We start from the raw sequence: 25,098 nt of genomic DNA on the forward strand, positions 1-25,098 counted from the left end.
TTATTTCATCTTTATTTATTTAAATTATTTTTTTTTTGTTTTAAAATAAACTAGCATGTAGCCATACCCTTTAACACGAGTGTTGTATGTTGTTATTTTTTATCTAGATTTTATTTTATATATATATATATATGTATATATATATATATATATATATATATATATATATATATATATATATATATATATATATATATATATATATATATATATATATATATATATAGATAGATAGATAGATACTAAGAAGATAGATAGATCTATATCTAGATCTAGATCTATTAAAAAATCCTAACATCGTTGCTGTGCTACTGTCATCGCCCGCTCTCGTTAGCGAGAGGAAAATCCCGTTTCAGTCGGCATTAATTTTAAAAATCTAGCGCGCTCATGTTTATACAAACGTGAGCTGTGTCATTGTGAATTGGTATAATTTTGTCAGCAGGAGAGATATTCTGCAACATGTATTCATGGATTGTTGTACTTGCAAAAAGTGTAAAAGTATAAACAATTCTTAAAAGTGTAATTTATTTTTTATTAAGTAATTTTAATTACAAACAAAATTTACAAACAAAATCTTCTGAAACAGTCCTAGCATTAATCAAACACACCTCGTCACACCATCTTTCACACATAGTACATCCAACCCACCAGTTCATTAGACTCCCATTTATACTGTGCTAACACAGAACACGAATATGAACATAATGGAAAAAAATGTGCGTCTGTAGATAATCTGAATAAAGTCCGCTATGGACGAAACTACCATTTAATAGCTAGAAGGGGTCATCCATAAATGACGATTTTTACCCCCCTCCCCCTCCCCTCCGTCACACATTTTCACAAAAATCCAGACCCCCCCCCCCTCCCACTAAAATGACGTCACACCTCAGTCTACAACCCCCCCCCCCTCAAAATTGTAGTTGAATTTTTTTTTAAACATCGATATTTTCCCAAAATCTTGTTTAATTTCTGTATTTTAATCAATTCCTATTACAATTTATGAAAACAGTTTTCTAAAACACGAAAAACGTCTACAATTCTTTTTCTAACATTGCTTTTTTATAGTGTGACGTCACACATTTCTATGCAACAATACAAAATATGTTTGCGGCGGCACGGCGATCTTCAAAGACGGTTTCGGCGGCTTCGGCGTTCCACACAAAAGAAAGAAGTTGATCTATCGTCGGCGGTATTTCCGTCGGTTTCGAACAAGATGGTATTCTAAGTCGACACAAAAGATGGGGGGGGGGGAGTTGACAAATCATCAGTATGTCTAGCGACGGAAAAATCGGAAGTTTTAACAATGTAAACGAAACGTCTTTGAAGTCTGGACCAAATACCACTGAAAATCGGGTGCGGTAAATTTTTCGCAGAAATCTTCGCATTTCAACACCACCCAGCGTAAGTATCGGGTTGTGGTAAAATGCGAGACAAAAAAGTCACGTGACCGACCGTTTTCGCGCCCTTCTCGCATTTTCCCGCCTCGCCATTTCGCTTTTCGCGTCTCGCAATTTCCCCACACCCGCTGCTGTTATATTTAGGTAATAGGCCTATATATACTCTATAGTTTAGGCTATATACTATAGACTATATATTATATACCAATATTGTGCATAAAACTTAAAGCATGTAAGCATATACAATAATAATATTCATTAGACCCATAGTTACAGTAACTAAGACTCGTACTATTTAGTACTACTTTAATACTACCTTTAAACTATTAGGCATAATGATTAATGTTTTCCGCACTCGAGAGGAAAGAGGTTGTAGGGAACTTAGAGACTAAACCTTGCCAGCATACTGGATTTCTGGTGATGACAATAGCAGCAGATAGTGTTCGGCTCAGTTAATACTAAAAACAATTGATTTTAGTAATTAGTGGTAAGCTCTTTTTAAAATAATATATTAGAACATGGTATAGCAAAGATTCAGGTTGTCCGATAAATAGTAATAAGAGTCAAGATTATTTAGGACTATAGTTTAGTGCTTGGTTAGTAATATGCATCAAGTTGGGAAAGACATAGAAATTGAAATACATAGAATTTAATGTGTTCATTCGCAAACGTTACTATTTAAAAAAATTTAGGCCTGCTTTTTATTGCTGAATAATAAAATCACTATACTTATCCACAATATTATGTATAAATAAAGTGAGTTTAGATCAGTCGAGTAAATAAATTTAATAACAAGACATAACTAAAATGTACAAATTTACACTGAATATATATATATATATATATATATATATATATATATGTGTGTATGTGTGTGTGTAATTTGATTGCTATTTTATAAAAGTATGTAAATCACAGAACAAACATTACTTTGTATTGTGTCTACAGCTTAACAAAAATGCAACTATTTGATGGATTGCACTAAATAGGGGTTAGCTTTAATTTAATAATTAGTGAGATATTCTTGCTATTCTATGTGTACATTGCTTTTCAGGACTATGAGTGTGTGTTTGGCCATCCAGATTTCATAACTACAACTGATGTTCAATTATAATGGATATTAATCAGTCTCACTGTGCCTAGTTTCATCCTCAGGTAACTGAATAGGCATAACCCATTTTTTAAAGTAATTATTATAGCAAGAGATAGCATTATATGTTATAATAAATATAATGGATTTTAATCCAAAATATTATATTAATTATTGTCTTTTCTTAAATTCTAATAATTCAGTGAGTTGTACAACATAGAGGGTATTATATTTGAATGATAATTGAAACACATATTGTTACAGAGCTCAAAACTATGTACTTATCTAATGTAATTAATATACTGAAACAGTTTTATTGAAGCATATTATTTCATATTTTACCACACAGAGACTGATGTGTAAGCTTAAAGTAAAGACATCAAATCAAAGTATCAGCCATCAAGAGGGTAAATATTAATAGTCTACTTCATTAATCTTCAATATGAATGAACACAATTTTAAATCTATAATCTTTTCTGATAATGTTTGTTTCTTGTTATTCATCATGTTCAGTGCTTTATCTTTTCAAAGTAATTAGTCATAGTAAAGAAATATTAGAGATAGTAATATAAATGTGTAATTTATTTCTCTTGCAAGTTCCACAAAAGAAAGTATCAAAATATTTTGCCTTTATTTCATTTACAGAAAAACATTCAAAATCATATTGTGATACACAAGTCAAGCAGAAAAAGCTGGATACTTGATTGGAAGGGTGGCACAAAAAACATGGATTATCACTAGGGAAACAAGCTCGGAATACAGTTCACTGTTAGGACAGCAAGCCAAATACTTCTAAACTTATTTGAATCATTTTTGCTGTTTATTATAAGTCATCCAATTGTCTTATTAAATATATATATATATATATATATATATATATATATATATATATATATATATATATATATATATATATATATATATATATATATATATATATATATATATATATATACTAGCTGCATCCCGTGCTCCGCCAAGGTAAATCTTTTTTAAATGTAACAACTTGGGAACAGAACAAAACTAAACACAACACAAACGAACGCAAAAAAAAAAAAAAAAAAAAAAAAAAAAAAAACGAAAAAACAAACACAACACTCATAACATAAACACAATTTAAATGCAATCATAAAGGCATATTGCTCACAGTCTAGCCCGTAGCGCCAAATCGCGCCCTTTCCGGTGATTTGCACCCCCCTCAAACTTTCGATTTGCACCCCTGTCCCCCCCCCCCCGCCCTAAAACTTTCGATTTCCACCCCCCCCTCGCAAATTTTTCCAACCCAATTTGGCGCCCCCTAAGGTCGGCACCCGGGGACATATGCCCTCCCCTCGCTACGCCTCTCCTATAAAACCCCTAGCTTGTCCTCAAACCGAAAGATAGAATAATAATTAGTAAACAGTATAAATAATAGGCAGTATTTAAAATATCCGTGTTTTAACTACAATATTTCACTTTATCCATTCACGCATTTTTTTTCCAGTACTTTAAATTTTAAAAATTTACAATAGAGTTTCATAACTAAAACCATTGCGCACCCAATGTCTATAATGGTGCGTAATAGTTGATTAAAAATTATAATTAGTAAACAGTACATTCAGTGAATAAAATAAATAAAAGATAGCCTTTTATCAATCAATGCTAATTATAATATTCCAACAATAATGTACTCTTACACGTTAGCATAATTTGCATTCACATTTTGCTAATTATATTATTCCAACAATTATTCCGTCTTGCAGATTTTGCATTCACATTTTTAGCGTGAGTTCCATTTATTTTTAAAATACCTCCCTTGGCAAAATTACTAAACAGTTTAATTAGATTTTTCTAACCTACAGTTATTATGTTATAAAAATGTATCCACTTTTTCTAGGAATATTAACGAAAACTATATTTGACATTGATCCTTTTAATATGTTTTAGCAATGTGCGTGTATTTAATATTCTATTTACGTTATGCAAAATTGTACAAACAGCGGAAATTATAAAATAGCTCTATGCCGCTATATAAACAAACCCTACTCTAATACTTATAATAAGACACTGCGGTGCACTGAAAAGCACAGCATGGTGCGTAGTTTACTTTTATAGTCCCAAAATCTATAGCGATGACGGACGGACGGAAGGAAGGAAGGAAGGAAGGACAGACACAGCCCGCTTATATTATAGATATATATATATATATATATATATATATACACAATTCCTAATATAGAATTTCTAAAATTGTTTTATTATAATATTTAAAAATGAAACAAACCTGTTCCCAGAACACATTCACATAATGTCAACATGTTCCCAGAACACAGCCACATAATGTCAACATGTTCCCAGAACACAGCCACATAATGTCAACATGTTCCCAGAACACAGCCACATAATGTCAACATGCTCCCAGAAAACACAAAATGGCAACATGTTCCCAGAACACACAAAAATGGCAACATGTTCCCAGAACACAGCCAAATAATGTCAACATGTTCCATGAACTCACAAAATGGCATTATGTTCCCAGAACACACAAAATGTCATTATGTGCCCAGAACACACAAAATGGCAACATGTTCCCAGAACACACAAAATGGCAACATGTGCCGAGAACACACAAAATGACAACATGTGCCGAGAACAACACCCCTTACAGATGACATGTTCCCAGAATACAGCCCGTAGTTGGCCTGCCATAAAAAGTTAACAATACTTCACTTTTTCCTTAACAATTTTACAAGCAGGTAAGAAAGCCATAAATCTTTACTGTGGTGGATATAGCCAATAAAAGTAGGGTAACTTTCACTATATGCAATTTGTAGTTTTCAATGCCTGTCCCATGCAGATTATTTAGCCTAGTGTTTTGGGCCTTGCTTCATTTACTCAATAAATTATATAGGCATGAGAATTTTCATTTTAATCTGCAAAAGCTACATTCTGTAGATTATTATTTTCAAACTACATCATATATTTTTCTCTTATCTGATAAAAAATATTCCTCATATTGTTTGTGTCAAGTATTTTATTTTTATCTATGCAATACTATATTCCTATTTTATAATAATTACTTAGATCTATATACAAATTCTTTTGAAAACTGTTCTTTATTGATTTGTATCATTTTCTTTATTTCTGAAAAATAAAACTTTGTTTTGGAATCCTTTTTTTGTTTCTGTACAAATTAATAAACATAAATACTTACTAGGCTTAATATCCAGCAACATTAAACAATTAAGTAGGGCCTATTGTTAGTAATGGTAAATTTTATACTAATTAATGCGATTTCTCCTGGCCACCTTGTTCTGAATACCTTCAACTGTGTCAATGCTGCAACCAACTCCAATAATTAAAACTGAAGCCATTTACTATAAAGTAAAACTTGGGTGTAATCCAAATCCACCCAGTTGCCGGGGGCAAGATACCAAACATGATGTCCAGTAGAGGGGTAAGAAAGTATCATTATTAAATCACTATTAAACCCCTCCTCGCCTTCGCTTGCTTGTATGCATAAGGACGTTATCGGAATTTACTGTAAAGCTTATAAGTCGAAAATGCGAAAAAGACACGTTTAACATTACTAGTTTGAAGAATAATATTCATGTTAGCCGAAACAGGTGTATTCTAAAGTTGTTTAAATTCATTTTATTGTTCATTACGATTATGTTGTCGTAAAATATAGGCCTATTTAAAAAAAGCATAACTAAAAAGTGTTTTAACGCATTTTCTTCTTACAAAAGCCTCACATGCATGATATCATTAACATTACGGCAAATCAAACCCTTGAAGAAGCCCCATCAACCATTCAATTATTACGATGGGCAACAAATAAAACGCCCGCATCAAGGTACAGTCCTTATGCTATCGACATTAGCTCAACCCCGGCAACTAACGTGTCCCAAAACCAAGAATTGAAATCTTGACCCATTATTCTGATTAATTAGTGGTTAAACATCTTTAGGCATCTGAAAACGTTAGTTTTTAATCTAGTGTACTCAAAAAGGAACAACATAAAGCTTTATGCCGCCTTAAAAACCCAATCCCATGTTACGCAAGGCGTCGATAGAGAAAGAATAAGGCTTTGAGTCAGAACAGGCAAGGGCTTAGATAACTGCCAAAATACCTAATCTGTAGACCTCACAAGTCTAGACGATATATTTGTGCCTCTGTTTTTAGACTTTCAGAACAAATACATGTGATGTGGTTAGTAGGCACATAAAAGAGAAAAGTAGTTTTAATCTAGAGACTTCAAACATTTCTGAAGGACCAAATTTGAACTTGTAGGCCATGGTGTCGATGCCAAAGTTTAGCGTCGTCCGCAAAGATAAGCTATCGTTATATCATCTCTATGCCCATATTGTGACAGATATTTACAGATGTGTCTAATATAGGACAGAATACATTGCTACTCAACAGAGATAAGCGCAATCACTTGTCCACGACTTAAGAAACCACTGTACTGCAAAACCCACCTAAAGGAAAATGTCTTAGATCTGTGTTTTAATACAAATGTGTACCTCGTCGCGAGTTAGGACCTGTAGGTAGTCTGTTACTAATCTATATCTAAAAACAATAAAAAGATAACGTGAATTTTACTTGTTCAATTTCTTGGTTAACTATATTTGTTGCATCTTGTTCAATTTTGTTAATATTGATTAACCTAAAGGGTTCAAATGTAACAAAGAAAATTGTGACTAAGTTTCCGGGTGCGGGTATGCGGACACTAGAAAAATTATATATCTATTTATATTTATAGAAATGAAAGTATGTTTATCTGTTTGTCCTATATGAATTACTACATCTTTTTCATCGGATCGCCATAAAACTTTGTGAACAGAGTTTTTTCCAGGAATCTATTAAGGGGGGGGGGGGAAGCAGAGCCTTCCACCCCCAGAAGAATGTCTATCGACCCCCCCCCCCCACCTCCGAACGAAACGGAATTTATATAGAAAAAAATATATACTTTTAACAGTGTCCGCACGCCCCCCCCCCCCCCCGGAAAGATTTCGCCAGGGCGGCGCCCTAGCAGGAAGCAGAGGCGTAGCAACCTATTCCGGCGCCCGAGGCGAACTATCAATGTTGTGCCAACCCTATTTAAACGCTGGCAAAAAGGCGCCCATCCCTACATACACTCCCCTATATAAAATAATTGAGGATATCAGTCATGTATAAATCTGTTTTCTTAAATTTTACTGAAGAATGAGGATTTTTAAAAAATTGTCTACCCCTTTTGGCGCCCCATTCGATCTGGGGTATCTGACAGGAAGCAATGCAATTTTTCTCCATAAAAATAAAAGCCAGATGCAATTTGACACTGTTCGTACGAGAGTCATACAATTTTGGGGAGTTGGTGAAAAGGGTTTCGAGAAAGAAAACAATTCTTAAGTGTGGCACCGCGGGAGGGTTCGATATTTCTAATTATACGATTATGAGCCCAGAATCCAGAGGGGAATCCAGAGGGGCTAATTCATCAATTGCGGTCATAGGTAATACTATATTCAGCAGAGGCGTAGCGAGGGGGGCCGGGGTGCATATGTCCCCGGGCGCCAACCCTAGGGGGAGCCAAATTGGGTGGGAAAAATTTTAAAGCTCTTTTTAGGTACAGTTTTGCATTATAAATATAAAAAAATACGGGGGGGGGGACGCCAAATTGAAAGTTTGTCCCCGGCGGGAGGGGGGGGGGGGGCGCCAAATTGAAAATTTGTCCCCAGGCGCCAGGAATGGTGCTACGCCTCTGAGATTCAATGATAAAACTACACCAGGTTCAACCGCCAGCTCCCCGGCGGTTGAATGGCCCAGAGCGGCCAACACCCACCTCGGGCGACACTACGGTTTAGATGGGTTACTATAAATGTTCACTAAGTAGAATAATGAGCGCCCGCCGGCGCCCTGGCAGTTGGCGACAGCGATCGCCCCGGGCTCTACCGAGAGTGCCTCTTTAAAGCGCACCCTACAATAGGGACACGGTGGCACCTGACATTTTATAATTAAACCGAATTAGGGGCGCCCCTGCGGAAGTATAACCAGTGGCTCCCTGGAGCACCAAGGGACGCGTCTCTAACACATGGGCGGTCGCCAATGTGTGTTCTACCTCACTATTACAGAGGTTGATTAACGTACACTCAAGGCTTTCATACAGTGAGCCTTGGTGCGTCTAGGCGGCAGTGTGGACAAACCCGCGCCCCAAAAAACGAATAGGTGGGTTTGTTTGTTTAAGCATTACCAAAGATTTCATTAGTTTGTCATTCAAATTTGAGAAGCTAATTGTAATACCCCTGTGGTGGTTTCTGCGAAAACAAAATTCGATTTGGTGGCGCCCCGGCAGGGTTCTATTTAGCTCCCCGGGTTTTCCCGTGAGTACTATGGTACATTTGTTCGTTTTAATAATTGCTAAACGCTATGAATATGATGGGCTACTATAATCGCTCACTATACCGAGTGAGGCGCCTTCCTACCTAGGCCCACCTACCTACATACCTAACCCTGCCTACGTACCTACCTATCTACTAACCTGCCTGCGCTGCTGCCTGCCTACCTACTTTCCTACCTACCGTTATTCCTGCCAAACCTTCCACCCCGCCTGTCTACCCACCTCACATCCTAATTACACACATATATCTTCGTATGTATATATGTATGTGTTAGTGTGCTCTAGGACTATGTATTTTTACATTTTTGTTCTTACGTAGAACTATTCAGTATAAAGGTGTTTCCTTTTTTTTGACGTTTTAACTGCCGCTAAAATATTCTTTTTTGTATGTGTGCATAAAAAGTGTAGGTTTATTAACAAAAGTAAATTTTAGTATGTATTTAAATGTATATAATCATTTTCGTCAAGCCAATGTGTTCATAATCTTAAATTTAAAAACCCATGAAACTCGATAGCCAAAGATTTAGAATGAGAATAATTGCTATTCAACCAGAAACAACTATTGTAATTATTGTAATAATACTTTTTAAAATAAATATACACAGAGATAGATTGCTTTCTTATATAATTAATTTAAAACGTCAACTGTATTTCATAACTAAAATTAACACAAAATACATTCGAATAGAAACTGTCAAGGGAGACTACTCTAATATTTGTAGGAATAATAGTTTTTATTTAGAGTTTTTTTATTATTAGAAGAAAAGTTAATCATGTAGGTTCTAAAAAAAGATTACCTTGCATTTAAAAAAAAAAAGATATTCGATAGGTTTAGAATGAGAAATAGTCAAAATTATTTATTATATTCATTAGTTTAATAATATAGTACAAAGACCTGTTTTAATTATTTTTAAAAAATCTTATGTTAATTAATAAATTATAAATGAAGATCGAGGATCTATATTTTTTAAAAATAGTTTAACTGTCCCTAAACAATTGTATCAATCGCTGAGAAATTAAGGATTAATAATTACGTTTAACGCTTTATTAATTAAACGAATTGAATTATTTCCGTTTTGATAAACTCTCTCTCTCTCTTTATAACTACTAGCGCTTTATCATTGACTTCCTCGAGAGAAAAATACAGGAGAGCGGTAGTTATTATTGACTCTGTCATTGATAATTTCTTTGAGTCTTTCATAGAAAATAGTGTTTGATCGGCTGGTCTCTCTCTCTCTCTCTCTCTCTCTCTCTCTCTCTCTCTCTCTCTCTCTCTCTCTCTCTCTCTCTAATCTAACAGATGACGATTAGCTAGATAAAAATATTAATTTTGAGGATTTTTGTTACAATTCACTGCAAAATCTCGAAAATGTTTCGAGCTTTGACTACAAGATATTACTAGGATAAGAAACAGAAATATAAAACACTTTTTTAAACCCTCTTTTTGTCTTTAACACAAAATCCCCCCCCCCCCCCCCCCACCAGCTCACACACACACCATCAACGCGTTTGACGACATTGATGTACGACTTCCAAATGTCTGCTCACGATAATTGGAAGTAAAATAAGAAACAGTATCGCTAATTAAGAACTGTTAATCTAAACATGCCTAGACCCGTAGTCTCTGTCAGTGTACTCTCTGCATCATTATGCTGGACTTTGGTAAACATAAGACCCATCGTCACCTTCTCGATCACGTTTGAGCTTGTATCTGAATAAAAGAGTTTGTATCTGAATGAAAGAGTTTGTATCTGAATGAAAGAGTTTGCATCTGAATGAAAGAGTTTGTATCTGAATGAACGAGTTTGTATCTGAATGAAATAGTTTGTATCTGAATGAAAAAGTTTCTATCTGAGTGAAAGAATTTGTATCTAAATGAACGAGTTTTTATCTGAGTGAAAGAGTTTGTACCTGAATGAAAAAGTATGTATCTGAATGAAAGAGTTTGTATCTGAATGAAAGAGTTTGTATTTGAATGAAAGAGTTTGCATCTAAATGCATAAGTATGTATCTGAATGAACGAGTTTGTATCTGAGTGAAAGAGTTTGTATCTGAATGAAAAAGTTTGTATCTGAATGATAGAGTTTGTATCTGAATGAAAGAGTTTGTATCTGAATGAAAGAGTTTGCATCTAAATGCATAAGTATGCATCTGAATGAAAGAGTTTGTATCTGAATGAAAGAGTTTGTATCTGAATGAAAAAAAAATGAAATTAATATCATCGAGTAGCTATAGATTACCTTGAATTTTCTCGCTTCACATCATTTACATATGAAATATTTAGAGCACATTATACTGGATATGTGAGCAACACAACCTCAGCAACATATGTGAGCAACACAACCTCAGCAACATATGTTATAAACACAACCTCAGCAACAAAATACGTGACTAACACAACATCAGCAACATATGTTATAAACACAATATCAGCAACATATGTGACCAACACAACATCAGCAACATATGTTATAAACACAACATCAGCAACATATGTGACCAACACAACATCAGCAACATATGTGACCAACACAACCTCAGCAACATATGTTATAAACACAACATCAGCAACATATGTGACCAACACAACATCAGCAACATATGTTATAAACACAACATCAGCAACATATGTGACCAACACAACATCAGAAACATATGGGACCAACACAACCTCAGCAACATATGTGACCAACACAACATCAGCAACATATGGGACCAACACAACCTCAGCAACATATGTGAGCAACACAACGTCAGCAACATATGTCACCAACACAACATCAGCAACATATTTGACCAACACAACCTCGGCAACATATGGGACCAACACAACCTCAGCAACATATGTGACCCACTTGAGTCGCTTTAATCACAACCTACTTTTATTTGCCATCATTTTAAACATTAACCAAATATTTCATACTTTACATGGAGAATTGAATTTGTTACTTTATAGTTAAACCAGAGACTTTAGAACACAATTTCAGGCGCTTGTCTAATTTTAAAGATCTAGAATCTAGATCTAGATATAGATTGAGATCTTCCTTGTCGTGTGTAAAACAATTGTATTTAGAGTTTTAGAGATCTAATTACAAAGCTCACACGACTTAATTAGTAAATATCATGTTATTTTTACCAGTTCAACCTGTAGGCTTCACGTTGACAACACTACAGTAGAGAGTAGGCTAGATCTAATAAAGAATTTTCTCTTTCAGCGTGTTTATGCCAGACAATATAAATACGCCAGTTTTTAAACACGCCATGCAGAAATGGTGCTTGATTTTCTGATCATGGTGTGTAAAAATAAAACTTAGATAAAAAAAGAAAATATTGTTTTTGTAGTATTTATGTTGATATATTCAGTATTTAATTTTCCAGAAAAATAGCTAATTAGCCGATTTGGTTCTGTTTCATTATTTTCAATGTAAATATATTTTTAAGCCGTGTACACACAGCTTAGGAAATGTAGCTGTTTGAACCACTTTATTTTTATTTAGTTTTTCATGATTCAATGATTTTTTTCATGATTCAGTTTCTTTTTAAAAATAAACCGGGAGTGATCTCCCCTAAACTTTCTCGTATATTCATATATAGCAAAAATGTTTTGGGCTGGGCCCTAAAGAAATATAAACTTTTGGGACAAATCCGATAATTTTGTTTTAAAGAATACACATGTAGACGAAAAGTTCTTACATCATGCTGCTTTAATCAGTATGATATAAAGTTTAGGCCGAGAAAATCGTATTGTATACATTTCTCGAAGACAAATTAATTGCACACCAAGTGAACGCCAAATAAACAAGTTAAATAAAAAGTCTAGTGACATTTAAGCGCAATTTCCTTATGTTATCTAAAAATAGCTCTGTCGTAGCGTAAATCAAGAGCAGGGTTAGTAAAACCATTGGTTAGTTATTAAAACGTTTTTTATTAATTTTTTTTCAGTATTTTACATGTTTTATTTACAATAGAGTTACATGACTAAAAACCATTGCGCGCCTAGCTACCAAACGTGATGTCGCAGCCATTGAACGTGATGGCGCAGCTATTGAACGCGATGACGCGTGTGGTGTGGTTGGATAAAAATGCCTACTAATTCGGTCCAAATTTTAATTAATTCAAAAAAATGTTTATGACCGAACGAAAGGAAATTTTTGAAATTTATTTTGGCAATATTGTTCTAAATTATGGCAGGAATCGATTGGTACATGTTTCAATTCGCTTAGTTGTCTGGTTGCCGAGATATGGGCCAAAAACTGCATTTGTTTTTAGGTTTTTTGGCTTTTCCGGGAAATCCATGAAAGAAACCCGGAATTTTTTTGGCCTATGTTCATCCTCGTAACTCGCTTAACATAATTGCTTTTGGAACTAGTCCTCGATATTGCTTCGTTGAGGAGGAGATACGACTTAAAACTGCGGACACACATCCATCCATTCATTCATTCATTCATACATCCAGAAATGACGAGTTAATAAACGCAATTCTCCAGAATGGAAATTGCGCTAAAAATAATTAGTAAACAGTATGTTCAGTGTATAGAATAAATAAAAGGCAGTATTTAAAATACCAACGACCTTGCACTTAATCAATTCCCACTAATTATGTAATTATTTTTTTCCTAACACCAAAACAAAGTAATAAAAAGTAAATTCTTTCTTCCCCCGATTTAATGATTTTTGAAGGGAAGCAACTGTGTTTTCCAAATCAAGGGACGTTATGAGAACTAAAGGACAAAATGCAAATACATTTCAGACACAATTTTAGACATTTTATTAACGTTGATACCCTTTTTTTTAAATTTAATGTAATGTTCATAATTGAAAATTATTATTCTAAGTATGTGAAATAAAAATTGTTTTTAAAGACTTTCAATGGTAATTTTTAAACTCTTAAATTTAGACCATGAGCATTATAATATTCTAACACTTAAATCCATGGAAGTATCGATTTTATCGTTTTTTCTTATAATCCTTTGTAATCCTCGATTACAAACATTTTACAAACAAACATACAGAATTGAACTATATATATTAGATATATTATTTTATTTCTTGGCCGATTTGTTAACTTCTCAAACTACCAGAAACACATCATCAGCTGTTTTGTTGAGCTAGAACCTACCTATAGAGGCGACACTTCGCAAAGCTAGACTTTTGGAACAATTTCCATCTGATGGGTTTGTCAGGAGGCTCAGTAATCCAAAAATATGGTAGAAGATTATGAATTCTTTGTTTATTTGGCTTAAAATATAATATTTTATGAATGATGGAAATTCTACGAAGGGGTTGATTTTTCGAAATTGCCGCAATTGTCATAGTTACCAAGATTTTTCCAACAATTTTTATTTTCTCGTATACAGAGTATAAAGAAAGTATTGTAATCGTAAACAAAAATTACATGAAATTTTGACAGTTTTGACGGTTTTTCTCTTTAGTCCTTCATCACATCCGGGACATACATGACTTTTTTTAATCGGGCAAAAATTATAAATCCAGATTTATCAAAATGTTTGTGTTTTATGCATAATAGAGTATCCTATTCTGTGTGTGTGTGTGTGTGTGTGTGTGTGTGTGTGTAAACACGATAACTTGAGTACCGTAACAGCTAGGTTAATTAAATTTCATATAGAATAATTATATCAAAATCGTAGATCCGTATAAACTTTTGTGCCATTCCCGATAAACGGAAGTGGAACTTTTTCTACTTTAAATTTTTAAAAAGCCTATAAATTAAGTAATATTTCAGATAGATGAATGAAATTTCGTATGTAAGTAAAAGATCTAATACCCTGCCTTCTTGAGCAATTTCCGTTGACCAAAAATAGTAATTTACGCTATTTCTAATTTCTCAGTGAACGCATGTAATTTAATAAAATATTCATAATATTCCGCACTATTATGCACATTTTGTTTGGCGTTCAAATGTTATGCCATTCTTTTTTTCTACGAGATTTTATTCTACTTTAAAAAGTTTAAGTATTTAAAAAGGATAAAAATCAAGTCTATACTCCGAGTTGCCATCCTCTGTTGTTTCATATAAGAATATTCGAGAAAGTTTAGGGGAGATCACTCCCGGTTTAATTTAGTGGAAACACGTATGCAAATGTACTGTAAAACAGCTATAGAGAAACAATTATTTTCTAACGAGTATTAAAAAAGTTTTTTTTTACCAGAGCCTCCCTCCCCCTTCAATTGATTTGTTATTCGATTAAATGATTATATACGAGTTATATAAATTACTGCATTCTTTCACCTTGAGGGTTAACAATTGATATTAAATTGAACTTTTGAATTAAGTAAATGTAAAATATAGTTATCCCTTTCGAAGTAAATTATATTTGTAATCGTCCTCAATGGTACATTATGAATAAAAGTAATACCTAAAAGTAATATAGCTCACAACCAAACTGGTGCTAACAAATCAACCACAAGCCAGAAAGAAAGAATGTAAGGAAAAGCAATTTATTGCAACTTTTAAAAAGACATACTAGTCTGTAAAGCACTCTCTTATTGATTCGCTTACTTCACTGAATTAACTATGAAAAGAACTGATTATTTTTTAAATCGTAAATTTGGAAAATAAACATTTTCTATACAACATTTGTATTTTGCAAGCAGCCAGTGCTGTAACTTTATTTTAGTGACACACGGTTGAGGCAACACTGGGATTCTCACGTGAACTTAAGACAGTCGCTACCTTAAGTAACCTGAACTTAAGACATTCGCTGTCTTAAGTCACCTGAACTTAAGGCATTCGCTGACTTAAGTTTATCTGTGCATTCTCCACCTGCTTCAGTCTTTCCTGTACCGGTTTCAGGCTTTCCGAAAGAATATTTTTGAGGTCAAACGTTCCCCCTCCTTGTTGTGCTTGTCCTGCCTGTTCCATTACTCTGGGAGTCCTTTGACGTCCGCGAGCCGTGTCTCGCCTCTGTTGCACCAGATCTTCAAATCTTTTCTGGTGATTGCGTTCTATTTCCCTCCTTTGCTGCTCATCGCCTTTTAATTCCTCAGTCTGATTTTCATAATCCTCTCTTTGATGTTTCAGCTCTTTATCGAAGATCTGTTGCATTTCTTCTTCTTGTTGTCGACTTTGTAGTTTTTCTTCAATACTTTTGCGAGAGAAAGCGCTTTCCTCAGAAACCTGTTTTTGTAGAGATTCCAAAGTTTGAGTCAGGTCTCGAAAACCTCCTGATAATTCTTCCAGCTTGGCAAGAATGACAGTATTAGTTTGACTCAACATCTTGTCACGTGTGACTAAGTCTACTGTCTCATGAGTTACTTGCGGCTGGTCAACAACTGGACGTTCATCTTTTACCGTGGTCTCGCCGTTTATCGTGAGCACCTTTGGTTTGGCTGCCAGATTATCTTTGATTTTCTGAGCCTTTTCATAGTGAGCTTCCGTATAACGTCGATCGCGAAATCTCAACTCATCAACCATTTTGACTAATGTGTCAACTTGTTCTTTTTTCTTTTTCTTGTCTTTGGTTTTATTATCAAACAAGATCACCCTTTTGCTACACTCCTCGAGCAAATCTTTAAAGGCGCCATCTTGTTTTTGGCACCACTCTGAGAAGGCCAATCTTACTGAATCTGTTTCCTTATGATCTTGATGAAAAACATCTCCGCATGTGACGGCTAAAATAAAAAATTTTTGAACGAAATCATCTCCGAATATTTTCTTTAACAACACAACCGACTCATGTTCGTCACGTGTGAACCTATTGCCGTATTTCAGGACCAGAAGAAAAGCATGATAGCCTTCAGGATTGGCTGCCAGAGCCAATTTTGCTGCATCATTCAACTGCTCAACTGACCGTTCATTATCCAGCCTTGTGTCACAAAATGCCAGACCATCCACGACTTTAATCTGACGACCCTTGTGTTCTGTGACATCGGAGTCGAACTCTTTCGTCACAGAAGATGTACTGGACTCGCTCGCAAACTTTCGTTTCCCTACAATAGAATTTCCAGTCGCACTTTTGCCATTCCCGGTTTTTCCAATCAAGAGCAGGTCGATCCTAGTTTGTATATTCATACTTTTCTGGAAACAGAAAAGCAAAAAACTGTACAGCTGCAAAATATTGGATAGCTGTAAAATATAAACATATGTAGCATAACATCCGTCAAACGTAAGGTATTTATTTTATCCAGTTCAGCTAAAGTTGAATGCATATCTGACACCAGGGGAAACCAGAATTCTATGTTTGTTCAAAACTCGATAGCCCTACTAAAAGTTATTTTCTACAACACTAAGATCGAGAAAATATAACTATTATTTCTTAGTACTCATAATTTTTAAGAGCATTATAAATCTAATATGTGTTATATCTTTCTTTATTCTTAAGATTTTAACTAAACAGTAGCATATTTTGCAAAAAAGTTATCTATAACAATAAAGTCAAACTTTTGATCAGTACGGTATAGCTCTACTTATATTCAAGGAAATGTAATTATTTCACTACTAGAAACTGCAATCGATTTATTTCTAAATCCAAGATCCATTGGTAGAAACTAGATCTTAGTCTGTTTCAATATGAGTTGGGGGATGTTAAAAATTCACCATCAATATAACAACAAATCTGTCACTGTCTAATAGTACTTTCACAATGTAGCAGACGCATAAATGCTTGGGAAAAAGGTAGCATGAGTTTTAGGTGGAGCAAAAAACTTACTTTAAAAACATTTGCTTGATTATTTTTTTTTTCAAAAATCATAAAATTAATTTAATAATGCTACTGTAGAATAAGTAGTTTCCTCTCATATTTGTTCAGTAAAAACATTTGGGGGCAGCAAATAGGAATAGCAAACTGTTTTAACTCCTGCAAAATTTTTATCTCCGGAAATAATAGTTTTGAAACACGATCAGTAACTTGCGATCTCTAAAGACAGTTATCTACACATTCTTTATCCGTGGGTATCTTTCAAGCAAAAAACTAACCAGTTCACCGTCGTCAAGCAATTGATAGTTTATAATCCTTCCGTCTCCTTTTTCATTTAATTTAGGGATCATTATTTATATATAAATGACTAATCTAATGTCTAGTAGACTCAACATGTGAAATCATTTCAGTGTCATCAGGGATTAATGTATATGGAAAGTTACGAAATCGTAGAGATAAAAGAGTTTGAAATGGAGTTACTAGATTTACTAAAAATCCTGTCAAATAATATTTGAGCCGCTCGTACCATATTTAAATGTAATGCATGCATATCACCTTACATGCTACTCAACAAAACATCAAACTAAAATCTATAATACTGACTCTTATACAGACTTACCCTCAACTTTTCTTCGTGCCTTACAGTATGTGGTCTGCTAGTATTTATCCTGCAGCCATCTTTGTATGTGGAAGAAGGGGCATTACAATTTTATATATATATATATATATATATATATATATAAATATATATATATATATATATATATATATATATATATATATATATATATATATATATATATATATATATATATATATATATATATATATATATATATATATATATATATATATATATAATATGTCGAAAAAAAAATTAAAATTTAAAAAAATCAGTTTTAAAAAAATTGCAAAATCTAGGTTCAAGCAATATTATAATTTTTCTTATATCAAACGCTTAACTAATTATCTGATTGAAAAAAAGTTAATGAATTTGTGTGGGAATTAATTACAAACCCATTAAATGCAGATGTCAAGAAAAAAAGAGGAACTTTACTTCTTTTGTTGTTTTGAAAGTAAAATCTATATATTCCAACTTGTATATTTTAATAATATGTGAAAGTTAGATTCAATACTAGCTTGCCCGTCCCCGCGATATCCAGGGCGCCAAATCTCACCCTGCCGTTACGCCGCCCGTGCAAAATTGAATTCTTTTTTCCCCCAGAAACCTCCCCAGTAGTATTCTTAAAGTTTCATGGCGATCAGATGAAAAGTGTAGCAATGCATAAATAACAAAATCAAAATCTGACGAAATATATTAGAACGGTTTTATCAATGCTTTACCAATCCTATATTTTAGACGAGTGACCTTGTTTTCCAAAACCTAGTTATTTAAATGTAAACACTGGCTCAGTTTGGGTCACATTTATAAGGGTACGGGGTTCCTACACTACGGCCCCAAAAAAAGCCCGGGTTTGCAAATCGTACTCTGCCGGGACGCCAGTGGACGCGTTTGATTATGTATAGTGAACGACTCTAAAACACAATCTTATACATAGTCTTTCGCAAAGTTTGAAACGGACATAGGAGGCGTCATATAGCTAACAGGATAGCCTGGGGCTTTAAATCTTACTCTGCCGATGCACCGCCGGACGCCCCATCATATCAATTGTCTATCTCACTATTTAAAAAGAACGAAGGCACCATAGCGCTCAAGGAAATACCTCGGGGCCAAATCGCTTCCTGCCGTGGGCCGCCCGTGCAAAATTACCCCCCCCCCCCCAATCTTCTCGGGAGTATTCATCAACTCCCAAAAGTTTTTATGGCACTCGGACAAACGGTGCCGAAACCGCATCCGACTTTCAATTTTTTAATATACGTATATAGAAAAGAATTGCACCCTCCCGTGGCGCCGCCCTTGCGATTATAAAAAAATATATTTTTTACAGCAGTAACCTTCCTTGGAGTGTTCTCGTCAAATCCCAAAGTTTGATAGGGATCTGGTGAACGGTGTCAACCCGAAATCGACTTTTATTTTTTATACCGCATATAGAGAAAAGTAACAAATCACGTCTTCTTTTAATAATGCATAAAGGACAAACACACACACATACATTGCTTAATATATATATATATATATATATATATATATATATATATATATATATATATATATATACATATATAATGCAATGTATGTGTGTGTGTTATATAGATAATGCAATGTATGTGTGTGTGTGTGTTTGTTTGTTAATTTGTTTGTCTGTCTTTTATGCATTACTACACCTTTCATCCAATCGACATGAAACTTTGGGAATTTGTTGAGAATACTCCTGGGGAAGTTTCTACAGGAAAAATATTCAAATTGGCAGTTGTGGCGCCGCATTATGCGATTTGTTTTTTCTATATATATTGTATATATATGTGTGTGTGTGAATTGTGTGTATGGATGTAAATAAAACGAAGACGAACTCACCCCACAAGCTACACCTCAAGTTTGTATAACCACATTTATTTTAATAACAGTGAATTTCATTTTTAAAACAGGAGTTAGACAATAGTTAAAGATTCCACAAAACTTAAGGTGGAAATTTTATCCTCTCTGGATTAATATGAGTAGAAAAATAGTGTGAAATGTAAAAGGTGTTTAATCAAATATTTAAACCCTACCCGAGAGGTCCGTGAATGAACATTCATTTTCTGATGAGGCAGAGCTTACGTCGAGATGCCGGTCCATTGAAGTGTTCTTTTTACGATCCTCCGATACATCTTGGAAAGAAAAATAGGAGGAAATTGATTCGATTTATTTCTTCTAATGTTGTGAACCTCTCAAAATGTCAATCTATGCTTTGCCTCACTACGTGTAAATTTGGATGGGGAAAATAGTTTACAAGATTTTCTGGGCTGCTTGGTGCGTCCGGATTTGTGACTTACAGAACTACATCAATGACAGCTACATCAATCACAGCTACATCAATGACAGCTACAGAAATCACAGCTTCATCAATCACAGCTACAGCAAACACAGCTACAGCAATCACAACTACATCATTCATAGCTACACCATTCACTGCTACATTAATCACAGCGTCATCAATTACAGCTACATCAATCACAGCTTTATCAATCACAGCTACATCAATCACAGTAATATCAATCACTGCTACAGCAATCACATCTTCATCATTCACAGCTACATCAATCACAGTTATATCAATCACTGCTACAGCAATCACATCTTCATCATTCACAGCTACATCAATCATAGTTATATCAATCACTGCTACAGCAATAACATCTACATCAATCACAGCTACATTAATCACAGCTAAACAATCTCAGCTTCATCAATCACAGCTACACCAATCACAGTTATATCAATCTCAGCTACATCAATCACATCTTCATCATTCACAGCTACATCAATCACAGTTATATAAATCACAGCTACATCAATAACAGTTATATCAATCACTGCTACAGCAATCACATCTACATCAATCACAGCTACACCAATCACATCTTCATCATTCACAGCTACATCAATCAGAGTTATATCAATCACTGCTACAGCAATAACATCTACATCATTCACAGCTACATCAATCACAGTTATATAAATCACAGCTACATCAATCACTGCTACAGCAAACACAGCTACATCATTCACAGCTACATCAATAACTGCTACAGCAATTACTGCTACAGCAATTACAGCTACATCAATCACAGCTACATCAATCAGAGCTACATCAATCACAGCTACATCAATCACAGCTACAGCAATTACAGCTTCCATAGTCACCATGTTTCCCAGTTGGTCTCAAAGTAGGCCCAAAATACAGATGAGGCGATGGATTGTAATCACATGGATTGTAAATCATGCCGCATTCGTATGGACTTTCAACAGGTGGCCTGTATAGACGTGGGCCTGAAATGGAATTTATATAGAAAATATAATCTTTTACACGTGTTCGCCGCCCCGGAAAATTTTGTCCGCCACCAAAATAAAATATCCAGTGAACACATCAATCACAGCTACATCAATCACAGCTACATCAATCACAGCTTCACCAATCACAGCTACATCAATCACAGTTATATCAATCACTGCTACAGCAATCACATCTACATCAATCACAGCTACATCAATCACAGCTACATAAATCACAGCTACATCAATCACAGCTTCATCATTCACAGCTGCATCAATCACAGTTACATCAATCACTGCTACAGCAATAACATCTACATCAATCACAGCTACATCAATTACTGCTACAGCAATCACAGCTACAGCAATCACATCTACATCAATCACAGCTACATCAATGACTGGTACACCAATCACAGCTACATCAATCACAGTTATATTAATCACTGCTACAGCAATCACATCTACATCAATCACAGCTACATCAATCACAGCTACATCAATCAAAGCTACATCAATCACCGCTACATCAATAACAGCTACAGCAATTACAGCTTCCATAGTCACCATGTTTCCCAGTTGGTCTTAAAGTAGGCCTATTACATGTCTCAAAACACAGATGAGACGATGTATCACATGGATTGTTAAACATACCGTATTCATAAGGACTTCCATACGGATTCAGGCCAGGTGGCCTGTAGGGACGTGGGCCTGAAATGGAATTTATATAGAAAATATAATCTTTTTCACTTGTTCGCCGCCCCGAAAAATTGTGTCCGCCACCAAAATAAAATATCCAGTGAACACATCAATCACAGCTACATCAATCACAAATACATCAATCACAGCTTCACCAATCACAGCTACATCAATCACATCTACATCAATCACAGCTACATCAATTACTGCTACAGCAATCACAGCTACAGCAATCACATCTACATCATTCACAGCTACATCAATTATTACTACAGCAATCACAGCTACATCAATCACATCTACATCAATCACAGCTACATCAATGACTGCTACATCAATCACAGCTACATCAATCACAGCTACATCAATCACCGCTACATCAATTACAGCTACAGCAATCACATCTACATCAATCACAGCTACATCAATCACAGCTACATCAATCACAGCAACATCAATCACCGCTACATCAATTACAGCTACAGAAATTACAGCTTCCATAGTCACCATGTTTCCCAGTTGGTCTTAAAGTAGGCCTATTACATGTCTTAAAACACAGATGAGACGATGTATCACATGGATTGTTAAACATACCGTATTGATAAGGACTTCCATACTGATTCAGGCCAGGTGGACTGTAGGGACGTGGGCCTGAAATGGAATTTATATAAAAAATATAATCTTTTTCACTTGTTCGCCGCCCCGGAAAATTGTGTCCGCCACCAAAATAAAATATCCAGTGAACACATCAATCACAAATACATCAATCACAGCTTCACCAATCATAGCTACATCAATCACATCTACATCAATCACAGCTACATCAATTACTGCTACAGCAATCACAGCTACAGCAATCACATCTACATCAATCACAGCTACATCAATTACTACTACAGCAATCACAGCTACAGCAATCACATCTACATCAATCACATCTACATCAATGACTGCTACATCAATCACAGCTACATCAATCACAGCTACATCAATCACCGCTACATCAATTACAGCTACAGCAATCACATCTACATCAATCACAGCTACATCAATCACAGCTACATCAATCACAGCTACATCAATCACCGCTACATCAATTACAGCTACAGAAATTACAGCTTCCATAGTCACCATGTTTCCTAGTTGGTCATAAAGTACGCCTATTACATGTCTTAAAACACAGATGAGACGATGTATCACATGGATTGTTAAACATACCGCATTCATAAGGACTTCCATACGGATTCAGGCCAGGTGGACTGTAGGGACGTGGGCCTGAAATGGAATTTATATAGAAAATATAATCTTTTTCACTTGTTCGCCGCCCCGGAAAATTGTGTCCGCCACCAAAATAAAATGTCCAGTGAACACATCAATCACAGCTACATCAATCACAGCTACATCAATCACAGCTTCACCAATCACAGCTACATCAATCACAGCTACATCAATCACAGCTTCACCAATCACAGCTACATCAATCACATCTATATCAATCACAGCTACATCAATTACTGCTACAGCAATCACAGCTACAGCAATCACATCTACATCGATCACAGCTACATCAATTACTACTACAGCAATCACAGCTACAGCAATCACATCTACATCAATCACAGCTACATCAATGACTGCTACATCAATCGCAGCTACATCAATCACAGCTACATCAATCACCGCTACATCAATTACAGCTACAGCAATCACATCTACATCAATCACAGCTACATCAATCACAGCTACATCAATCACAGCTACATCAATCACCGCTACATCAATTACAGCTACAGAAATTACAGCTTCCATAGTCACCATGTTTCCCAGTTGGTCATAAAGTAGGCCTATTACATGTCTCAAAACACAGATGAGACGATGTATCACATGGATTGTTAAACATACCGTATTCATAAGGACTTCCATACGGATTCAGGCCAGGTGGACTGTAGGGACGTGGGCCTGAAATGGAATTTATATAGAAAATATAATCTTTTTCACTTGTTCGCCGCCCCGGAAAATTGTGTCCGCCACCAAAATAAAATATCCAGTGAACACATCAATCACAGCTACATCAATCACAGCTACATCAATCACAGCTTCACCAATCACAGCTACATCAATCACAGTTATATCAATCACTGCTACAGCAATCACATCTACATCAATCACAGCTACACCAATCACAGTTACATAAATCACAGCTACATCAATCACAGCTTCATCATTCACAGCTACATAAATCACAGCTACATCAATAACTGCTACAGCAATCACATCTACATCAATCACAGCTACATCAATTACTGCTACAGCAATGACAGCTACAGCAATCACATCTACATCAATCACAGCTACATCAATTACTGCTACAGCAATCACAGCCACAGCAATCACATCTACATCAATCACAGCTACATCAATGACTGCTACATCAATCACAGCTGCATCAATCACAGCTACATCAATCACCGCTACATCAATTACAGCTACAGCAATTACAGCTTCCATAGTCACCATGTTTCCCAGTTGGTCTTAAAGTAGGCCTATTACATGTCTCAAACACAGATGAGACGATGTATCACATGGATTGTTAAACATACCGTATTCATAAGGACTTCCATACGGATTCAGGCCAGGTGGACTGTAGGGACGTGGGCCTGAAATGGAATTTATATAGAAAATATAATCTTTTTCACTTGTTCGCCGCCCCGGAAAATTGTGTCCGCCACCAAAATAAAATATCCAGTGAACACATCAATCACAGCTACATCAATCACAGCTACATCAATCACAGCTTCACCAATCACAGCTACATCAATCACAGTTATATCAATCACTGCTACAGCAATCACATCTACATCAATCACAGCTACATCAATCACAGCTACATAAATCACAGCTACATCAATCACAGCTTCATCATTCACAGCTACATCAATCACAGTTACATCAATCACTGCTAC

General features: G+C 35.2%; 1 protein-coding gene and 1 long non-coding RNA gene across 2 annotated transcripts in view; one reads left to right on the top strand and one right to left on the bottom strand.

Moving 5' to 3' along the window:
* Positions 1-25,098, bottom strand: part of LOC131943638 (uncharacterized) — a 123,562-nt gene that overhangs the window by 57,692 nt on the left and 40,772 nt on the right. The window lies entirely within an intron of this gene.
* LOC131943647 (uncharacterized) lies at positions 2,529-3,172 on the top strand. The gene is made up of 3 exons (XR_009386922.1): positions 2,529-2,552; positions 2,837-2,894; positions 3,133-3,172. It is a non-coding gene; the product is annotated as an uncharacterized LOC131943647 (long non-coding RNA).

The sequence above is a fragment of the Physella acuta genome, unplaced genomic scaffold (assembly GCF_028476545.2).
Source record: "Physella acuta isolate Inbredline_101_S28 unplaced genomic scaffold, ASM2847654v3 ptg000464l, whole genome shotgun sequence".
Taxonomy (NCBI): Eukaryota; Metazoa; Mollusca; class Gastropoda; family Physidae; genus Physella; species Physella acuta.